This window comes from Morone saxatilis, unplaced genomic scaffold, assembly GCF_004916995.1.
Source record: "Morone saxatilis isolate NCDOM2014 unplaced genomic scaffold, NCSU_SB_2.0 Contig24, whole genome shotgun sequence".
Lineage (NCBI taxonomy): Eukaryota > Metazoa > Chordata > Actinopteri > Moronidae > Morone > Morone saxatilis.
Genome location: NW_023339807.1, coordinates 20,564,852 through 20,572,928, shown reverse-complemented (window position 1 = coordinate 20,572,928; position 8,077 = coordinate 20,564,852). Strand labels below are relative to the sequence as shown.

Below are 8,077 nucleotides of genomic sequence, written 5' to 3'. Positions count from 1 at the left end.
CAGCGGCCCAGGGTTCGAATCTTCCCCCTTTCCTGTTTATCTACAGCTGTCTCTATCAATTAAAGGCTAAAAAAGCCCCAAAAAACACTCAAATGTAGACATAAAGCACTTTCAAAGCCACATTCAAAAAGGTTAAAGGAGGGAGAGGTGTTTTGATTAATCTGAACAAGCATTCATTTTCTTATGAAACTTTGTTCAGTTTCACCGATACTAATTGGAGCACATCCTCTGGTCCCCCTTTTTGAGTGCCACTCCACAGGTACTGTCCCCAACCTCCATGTGACAGTGAAGAGGCGTGTCAGCCAAGACGCTCAGCAATGACCAGAGCCTTCAGTGGGGGGCGAATCTCATCCATACCCAGCACCTTGCCACCAAGGCGCTTTTTAAATACCTCAGCAACCTTTGACAGGGATACGATTGAGACTTTCCCCGAGTCTTCAGACTCCAGGTTCTCCACAGAGGACATGTTGGTCAGGTAAAGGAGCTCCTTAAAGTACTCTTTCCACTGCTCGACAGTATCCCCAGTCCAGGTCAGCTCTCTTCCCCACCTGAGCCAAGCCAAAGCTGCAGCCCTTTCTGAACCCCCCTGCTGAACATATAGATGAATAAAAAATCATGTATATTACAGTGTTTCAAGCTTGGAAGTGCTTTGCCAACTCAGCGTATTCTGTGAAAGCTAAGTAAAGGCTGATTGGACAAACAGCACCTTTTTTAGGTCAGCAAAAATGTAATTTCCTAAAAAACCTTCAATGTCCCTTTAGAAAATATTGTCCTTATCATAAGCTGTTCAAAAATATATGATAGTGAGCAATTTTATATGAGTGAACCCTGCCCGATTCTTTTATAAATGTCACTGTTAACTCCCCAAAGGAATGCTTAATATGAGGTCACATGGCACAGCAGTGGCATTTTGGAGGGAGATATTCCAGGGCTCTCTGGGCCACATTTTGCAACACAAAGTAAAATAAGGAACATGTCGGTACTCAAAAGGTCGGAAACCAATGTTTGTTTTTCATTATCACTTATTTTTTCTGATTAATCATTTGTTATTAAAACCCAGAAATAATTAAAAAGCCCATCAGAAGTTAGCAGAGCCTAAAGTGATGTTTATAAATGACTTAGTCTGGAAATAAACTAATTAATAATTTTACAAATGAAAATGAAAAGCAGCAGAGGCATGGTAGCTTTTATGTATGACTAAAGCAATGAATAGATTCACAAAATTAAGATTTTCAGCTTTCAGGTGAATAATTTTAGCAAAGTTACGTATCACCCACTTTTCCCCACTGGAACCACCAAGAGGAGAGAGACGTGATATCTTTTATTATCTGTCTCCTATAGTGTATATGAGGATAATGGCACGCTATTTCAGACAGACAGTCTCGTCTGGAAGGCATTCATAGTGCCGTTCACATAAAAAGTGACAGAAATAGAAGCTCAAACCTACTCTCTCACCTCTGCACAGCTGGCCAATCATAGGGTGGAGTGGGTGTGAATGTAAGATTATCAGTTTCAGAAAGGTACAGAAATTATCACAGACAAATGTCAGTGCAAGGAGAGGGGGTTTGACACATCCAAAAAGCAGTTCTGAAAAAAAAAAACATACTGGCAATTTCAGATCCTTCCAAATATATCCATCTAATTTTCATGATTTAATAGGATTTTTATTGGTAATATTTTATTGTAACCTCCTTATGTAAAACGAATTATTACAGTGTATTATAAAGTAATTTGTTCAAACCATTCATAAGCAGTTTTTAAAACTCTACTCAACATATTATTTTTGAGTAAATTACTTTGGAGATTATCATCACTAATATATATTTATTCATTGTTTTCGAACTAGACTATAAATGTGACAGTGCAAATAAATTTGACTTCATACTGCAATCAAAAATGTTTAATGAGTTTCTATTTCTGAGATAAATTCATTACGGTTGACAAATGTGTCAATCAAATCCATTCTCAATTCCTCCTGTGGGTGTAAAAGATATATTTAGAATTTAAAAGTAGTCAAGCTGAGCTGCAGAGCCCCAATAAGTAGGGCAACACATCCATATCAAATAACACACATTCACATAAGGGGGCCACAGACTCTATTTAATGAGGACGCAGGAATGTACACAAGAGGCTGACTAGTACTATCAGCTGTTAATAGGTTACTGATAAATGTGTTGGCATGGATGATGGCTGAAAATGCATATAGTACACAGTGCAGGAAGAGCATGTGAGGTAATTTAGAAACAGTGGCAGCGTTGTTTAGCAGACTCTGTAGTTTATAGTACTCTATAGCACGGGAACTGGCAGGGCAGCATATCAGCAGCTGCAGCTGTGCAGATATTGGTGCAGTTGTACAGTAGTTCAGCTGTAAAACACCCTGCCTTTAGTACATGCACTATATCTTTGTCATGACTCTTTTTGATAAGTGAGTTTGAGGGATCTCTGCTTTTTCTGTACTGGCCAGGCATTAACAAACACCCATGGAGCGAAAGGTTGTCCAAATGTATCCCTAATTTGGCTTTTGGATTAGTCTGAATATTTTTGATTGTGTGTGCTAAACCAGGCAAGAGGTGAATGAAATCTATCCAGCCAGTGTCATGTTAAATATAAGTAAACCCAATAGCAGAGGATAGCCTGTGTCCTGCAGAGTATTTAAAGAGTCACTAAGGACCCTATGATATAAGGTATGTGGGTCTTTGCTGCAGGCATGGCATGTAGGACAGAGAGTGGCCTGCTTGTTTAAAGAGGCTCCTACTGCCACATACAGCACCATACCTCACCATGCCACTGTCAAAAGAGTGGGGCTAGGCTGAACTCCAAGCAATCTCAGTTCTCTCTTTTTCTTCATGCACTCCCATAATTATTGGCACAAAGTACAGCACACAGCAATCCGTGAAACTTCTCTGAGCTGGTTTTCTTGCATGGACTGCAGGTTTGCTATTGGACTCATCCTCTGATCTCTGGTTGGTATGTTGAGCTATTCTCTTATCTTTTTTTAAGATGTGTGGGTTGGTTAATTGGCCTGTAGAATGCAAAGCCTGAATAAGGCTGTACAATATACTGGAGTATGTTGTGCATGCAATGCATGCAAAACTATGTGACTTTTAACAGAGGAAATGGCACATTTGTCTTCTTAGAGATAAAAAGAAAAAAATATTAGTCAGAAATATACCACACCTCTGCTCAAGTCACCACACCGAGTGGTTTTGCTGATACAGCCTCACTTGGTCTAGTGTGGTCAATGCTGGCTAATATTAGCGATCTCACTTCTGATGCAGTTCACTTACTTTATGACTATTCTCTACATGTGCTAGTGTTACACTAAGTTTTATAGCATTTATCTTTTCTGTCTAAATGTTACTTATGGATGCTATTCAGCAAAAGTTACATAGTCTTGCTTTGCACGAAGATCTAACAGAAGTGTAACATCCATCAACTTGTTTTTGTACAGGAATCTTCAATGCAGCAACCCTAATTCCACAGACAGAGCTTCACATACACAGAAAACTTACCAACAAACACTAAACGGAACATGATATTTACAATAAAATAAAGCATGAACCAGCCTTTGTTAAGTATACCCATCCTCTAACTGTGATTCTTTCTTTTCTGTTGTTGGCACACATTTTAATGACTCATGCATCTGCTCTGTTTTGTACAATCATCTTTCTTCTTTCTGCTGACTTTGGATTTTTGCTGTAACACATGGCTTAATTATGAGAGGAACTATCTGTGCAGCAGTTCGAAGAAACAGCTCTTTCTTTGAACTTCTAACAGAAGATATCCGTGCACTCTTCTTCTTATGACCATTTCTTGTCTGTGGTCTCAGTTTGTGAGTTGTGAACTTTGAACAGTTTTTCTAGAATACTAGGTGTGGAATTTAATGTGTGTGATGTAGGTGTGATATCTATCATTGGTGCAGTTTCATTTTCAGTAATTTCACTGCTGTTCATTGTGTACCTACACTACACTAGTGTCATTGTTGTATTTCAATGCCACAGAGGAAGTCAAAGATCTGTTGAAAAAGCTTTAAAACACTACACATTTCTACACAGACTTCTTAGGTTTGTTTCTGATTTCTTTTTACTGAGAATATCAGTAAAAAAGCCTGTCTTTATTTGAAAGAGAAGGCATGGTGCAATGTGAAACACAAGATGATACGCTCAATTGAATCAACAAAAGATTACGATAAAACACAAACTCTTTGAAGTTATTGTGTTTGATATGTATCCCTGAAGGCAGCAGTTCACCTTTAAGCATCTACTGTATAAACAAGCCTGTCACAACTGAGGATTACCTTGTTGATACACATGACTATATTTTTTTTCCTGTGCTTTTAGTGTGCTGGACTGCAGACAAGAATAACTTTGCCTATGGCTTGTTTTCTAATTTCAGCACTCACCATCAAAGTTGCACAGATGGCAAGGCCTTGAGGAGAAAAAAAATGGTGGAGACTGATCAATAGATAACCTCAAAAAACCTCTCACATGGCTCCCCCTTGTGGGATGATGAGGCACAGAGTCCATGGCTGCCACAGTGCAGTTTTGGCGTATGATTTACATTTTAGACACTCCCATGTAGAGCGATTTACAGTTAGTGAACTGTTGGGGATTCACTGTCCTGCTCAAGGACATTCATGACTGGATGGATGGCTGTGGCACAGACTGAAGCTGTAAATTCAGGGTCATGCTGTCACACTTAAAATGTTGAGGGTTTTTTGCTGCTGCTGCTGCCCTGGTGTGCAAAGTTTAATCATAAATTTGTTTCATTTCCTATTCCCCTGTGACTAATATTCATGTGACATTTCACTAAAGGGGGTCACTACACAGAGGCAGCAGTTCAGTGTCTTGCTCAAGGACACTATGACAGGGATGGACATGGGTCTCAAAGGACTTACCAGTTCATTTCAATGATGATATGGACTATCATGCCTGACCTCTTTCCTTCCCTGGTGGTGGAGAAAACCCAGAATCACTACACTGAACAAAAGAAAGGCAGCATCATGAATTTTCATTCATTTGGAGATGTTAGGTAATTGGACTAAATTCTGTCTGGGCCTTATGGCACTTCCTATGTTATTTCAATCTATAAAATGCCATCAAATCTACAGAAATATGTGCACCTGCTGAGCTAGACTGAATTTAATTTGAAATTGGATTAGGATTATATTGGCCATCTTGTGGTATTAAGTTTTCCTGTGCAAATCTACTGCAGTCTCCAGAGTAAAATCAACACTGGCTCTATACACACACACACACACACACACACACACACTTGAGTCAAGAAAGCTGCTGCAGTTTGACACACACCAAAACGAACATTCATCAGTACAAAAAAATGCCCTATTTGCACACACTGCACTTGAGTTATGTTTGCCTTTAATTTATGCCTCCAAAGGGATGCGTAAACAATTACAATTACTTGCGGCAGTCACAGTAAATCACAGTAAATCAGTGTACTAAAACAGCAAGAGCAGATTTACATGCAAATTGGCCCAGGGAAGGTGGCCACATCAGCATTTGAAGTTTACTGTGTTGTGTGTTTCAAGACTACAGAGCGTCTTGTAATTTCAGTTGTTTAGGTCGTAAACAACACACTTCACGCCAAAGACAGCAGGAACAGTATACAAAGTACTGCATTTGTAAAACTGCTCCAAACTTTTCATAAATCATAGCTTTCATCTGGAACTGGTAGGCAATGCCGTAACCTTCTCTAGTACCAGGTACTCAAATGCACTCCATCTCCACTCATTACAGTGCTAGACTACCGTGAAGTGTCTCCAGTAGTGAGCAGCAGAACTGTTCATCAGAGGTGACGTACAAGTGGGAGCAGGGGATTGGGAGACTGATGAAGCTGTGATCCAAACACACGCTCTGCACCTCCACAACAAGCCGTAGGAACAGATTCATCTGAGGAGAATCAACAACAGCACTCGGTGTACACAGGCGCCATGCATAATTAGCACTATAGACACAGTGAGCAGAAATATGCTCAGACTGCTCTGTGATTCAGAGGAACACCAGAATAAATAGGTGCTTTTGTGGTCTAACTTACCGTCAACATGCATGAGGAGGTATTTTGTACCGACAATCAAAGGATCCTCGTGTTTTGGAGAATGTGATCACTTTGAAAGTAGAGGTTAAAATAAAATAATGATTGTGCATTGTGCTGTGAATAGTCTAGACAAGCGACTTCCATTTCGATGGAAATAAGATGAACAATGTGCAGAATTTGAAAGTTCTTTAGTTTTATGCAACAGTAGACTTCACCTAAGTTATATGCAAACACACATAAAAACAAATGTTTTTTTATTATCACTGATTAAAAAAGATCTTGGAACAATTTATAAACCCCAAACAATGTATAAATCCTTCCTGAGGAGCAAAGTTAAATACTGTGCTTCAACATCTGTATAAACTATTTAGAAGCATTACATTTTCAAAAACAAAATATTTTCAAGTGTTGAGTTTATGTATTCTGATATTAAAGAATAAGGCTGGGATTATTCTGTTTTCTCATCGTCAACAAGTCCCAAAAAACAATTATGCATTGGTCCATCTTTGAGAACCACAAACAGGATAGGGAAGTCAAACGCATTCAGACGTTTTCTGATAAAAACAGAGATATTTCAAAACAGGTCTCAAATTTATAGTTTGGATTTGAAAAAAGGTTAAGTAATTTCCTACAACAGCCGGACACTGTAGCAAATGTTACTCACAGCAGTAAATAGTTAGGGACTATTTTTAGCAAGGAATTAATACACATCTGGTGCTCTAGTGACAATTTACAGGAGCACGACAGTGTTCATTCAATTGGCTTTATTTAACTACAGTGTCCATGTTTATGGAAATAATGGAACAAGTCACACAGCGCAACTGTTTGGCTCATTGATGTGTATTCATTAGTAACAATGGAGCTCTACGGCACGGAGGATTGAGATATATCACATTTTGGCAACAGGGACAATACTTTTTAAAAAGATCTGTTCATTGTTGGTTTTGGTCTTGTCACGGGTAGTCTGGCTGAACCCATTATCATTCTGATAGAGGGGAACAAACACTGGTTTGTTTGTATTTCATTAAACTAATCACAATTGTCTTGGGCGGCGCTAAACCCAAGATGCAGCAACTGTGCTCTTGCAAAATAGTGTCAGAAGACAGCAGGAAGGGAGGAGAATGCAGACTGAAATAGTCACCTAATGGCAGACTTATACTAACAGCTTACTTTCTGTGACTATATCTTGGGATTTGCTTGACAATAAGACAAATATAGAATAATACCAGCCTAATCATTCAAATTTATAAATTAATAAACATTGATATCAATTGGTGCAACCTAATAAAAATAAATTGTACAAATACTCCCGAACACAATTATTATAATGCAATAAATACATAATAATACATAAAAGTAATAATGACATCTCATTGTTTTTTAATGTGCTGTCCATGACCCAGTGCAGACAGTAAATTGTTACACTGTGCCTTTTCAGCAGAAAGCGTGGCAGCTCAGGTCTTTGTGCTGACCTCATTCATGCACGGGTGTGATTATTTTCCAAGTCATTTAAGTCGCATAAAAGCATTTAATTAATAAGCGCCCATCCATTCGTGGGATCCCCTTCATAGTTAGCTGAGCATTACTTCTGAGCGCCACTGAGGCGAATCCCCTTAATTGAGAAGTGTCATGAGAGGCATCTGTAAACAGAAGGCACAAAATAAATAGGTCCATGTACATTAAGACCACCTCTACACCTAATTTATTCTTTCATAATTGTCACTGTTCCCAGGGGACAAGTCCATCTTGTGCCGGGTCCCTTCTCATTTACTGTCTGTCACTATTAGATCTCCTTAAGTGTCAGATGCACACAGATGGTCATGCAAGCACCTCAAATGCATTTTGTTAAGGTAGTGTTGTTGAGTTTAGATGATGAATGGATGAGGGGATGTGAGCTTGGTCAAGAGCTATGGATCACTGAACCTGTCCAATCTGAGCAGGCTCTTGCCAAAGTTTGATGCATGACTAGTGCTTCAGAAGTCAAAATAGTACAATACATCTGGGTGTAGGTATCAGCGTGTGT

General features: G+C 39.0%; 1 protein-coding gene across 1 annotated transcript in view; it reads right to left on the bottom strand.

The window, feature by feature from the left end:
• Positions 1-6,774: 6,774 nt before the first annotated feature.
• si:dkeyp-97a10.3 overlaps positions 6,775-8,077 on the bottom strand; it is a gene marked incomplete in the record, with an annotated part of 12,144 nt that continues 10,841 nt past the window's right edge. Inside the window, 1 exon segment of the mRNA XM_035672850.1 lies at positions 6,775-8,077.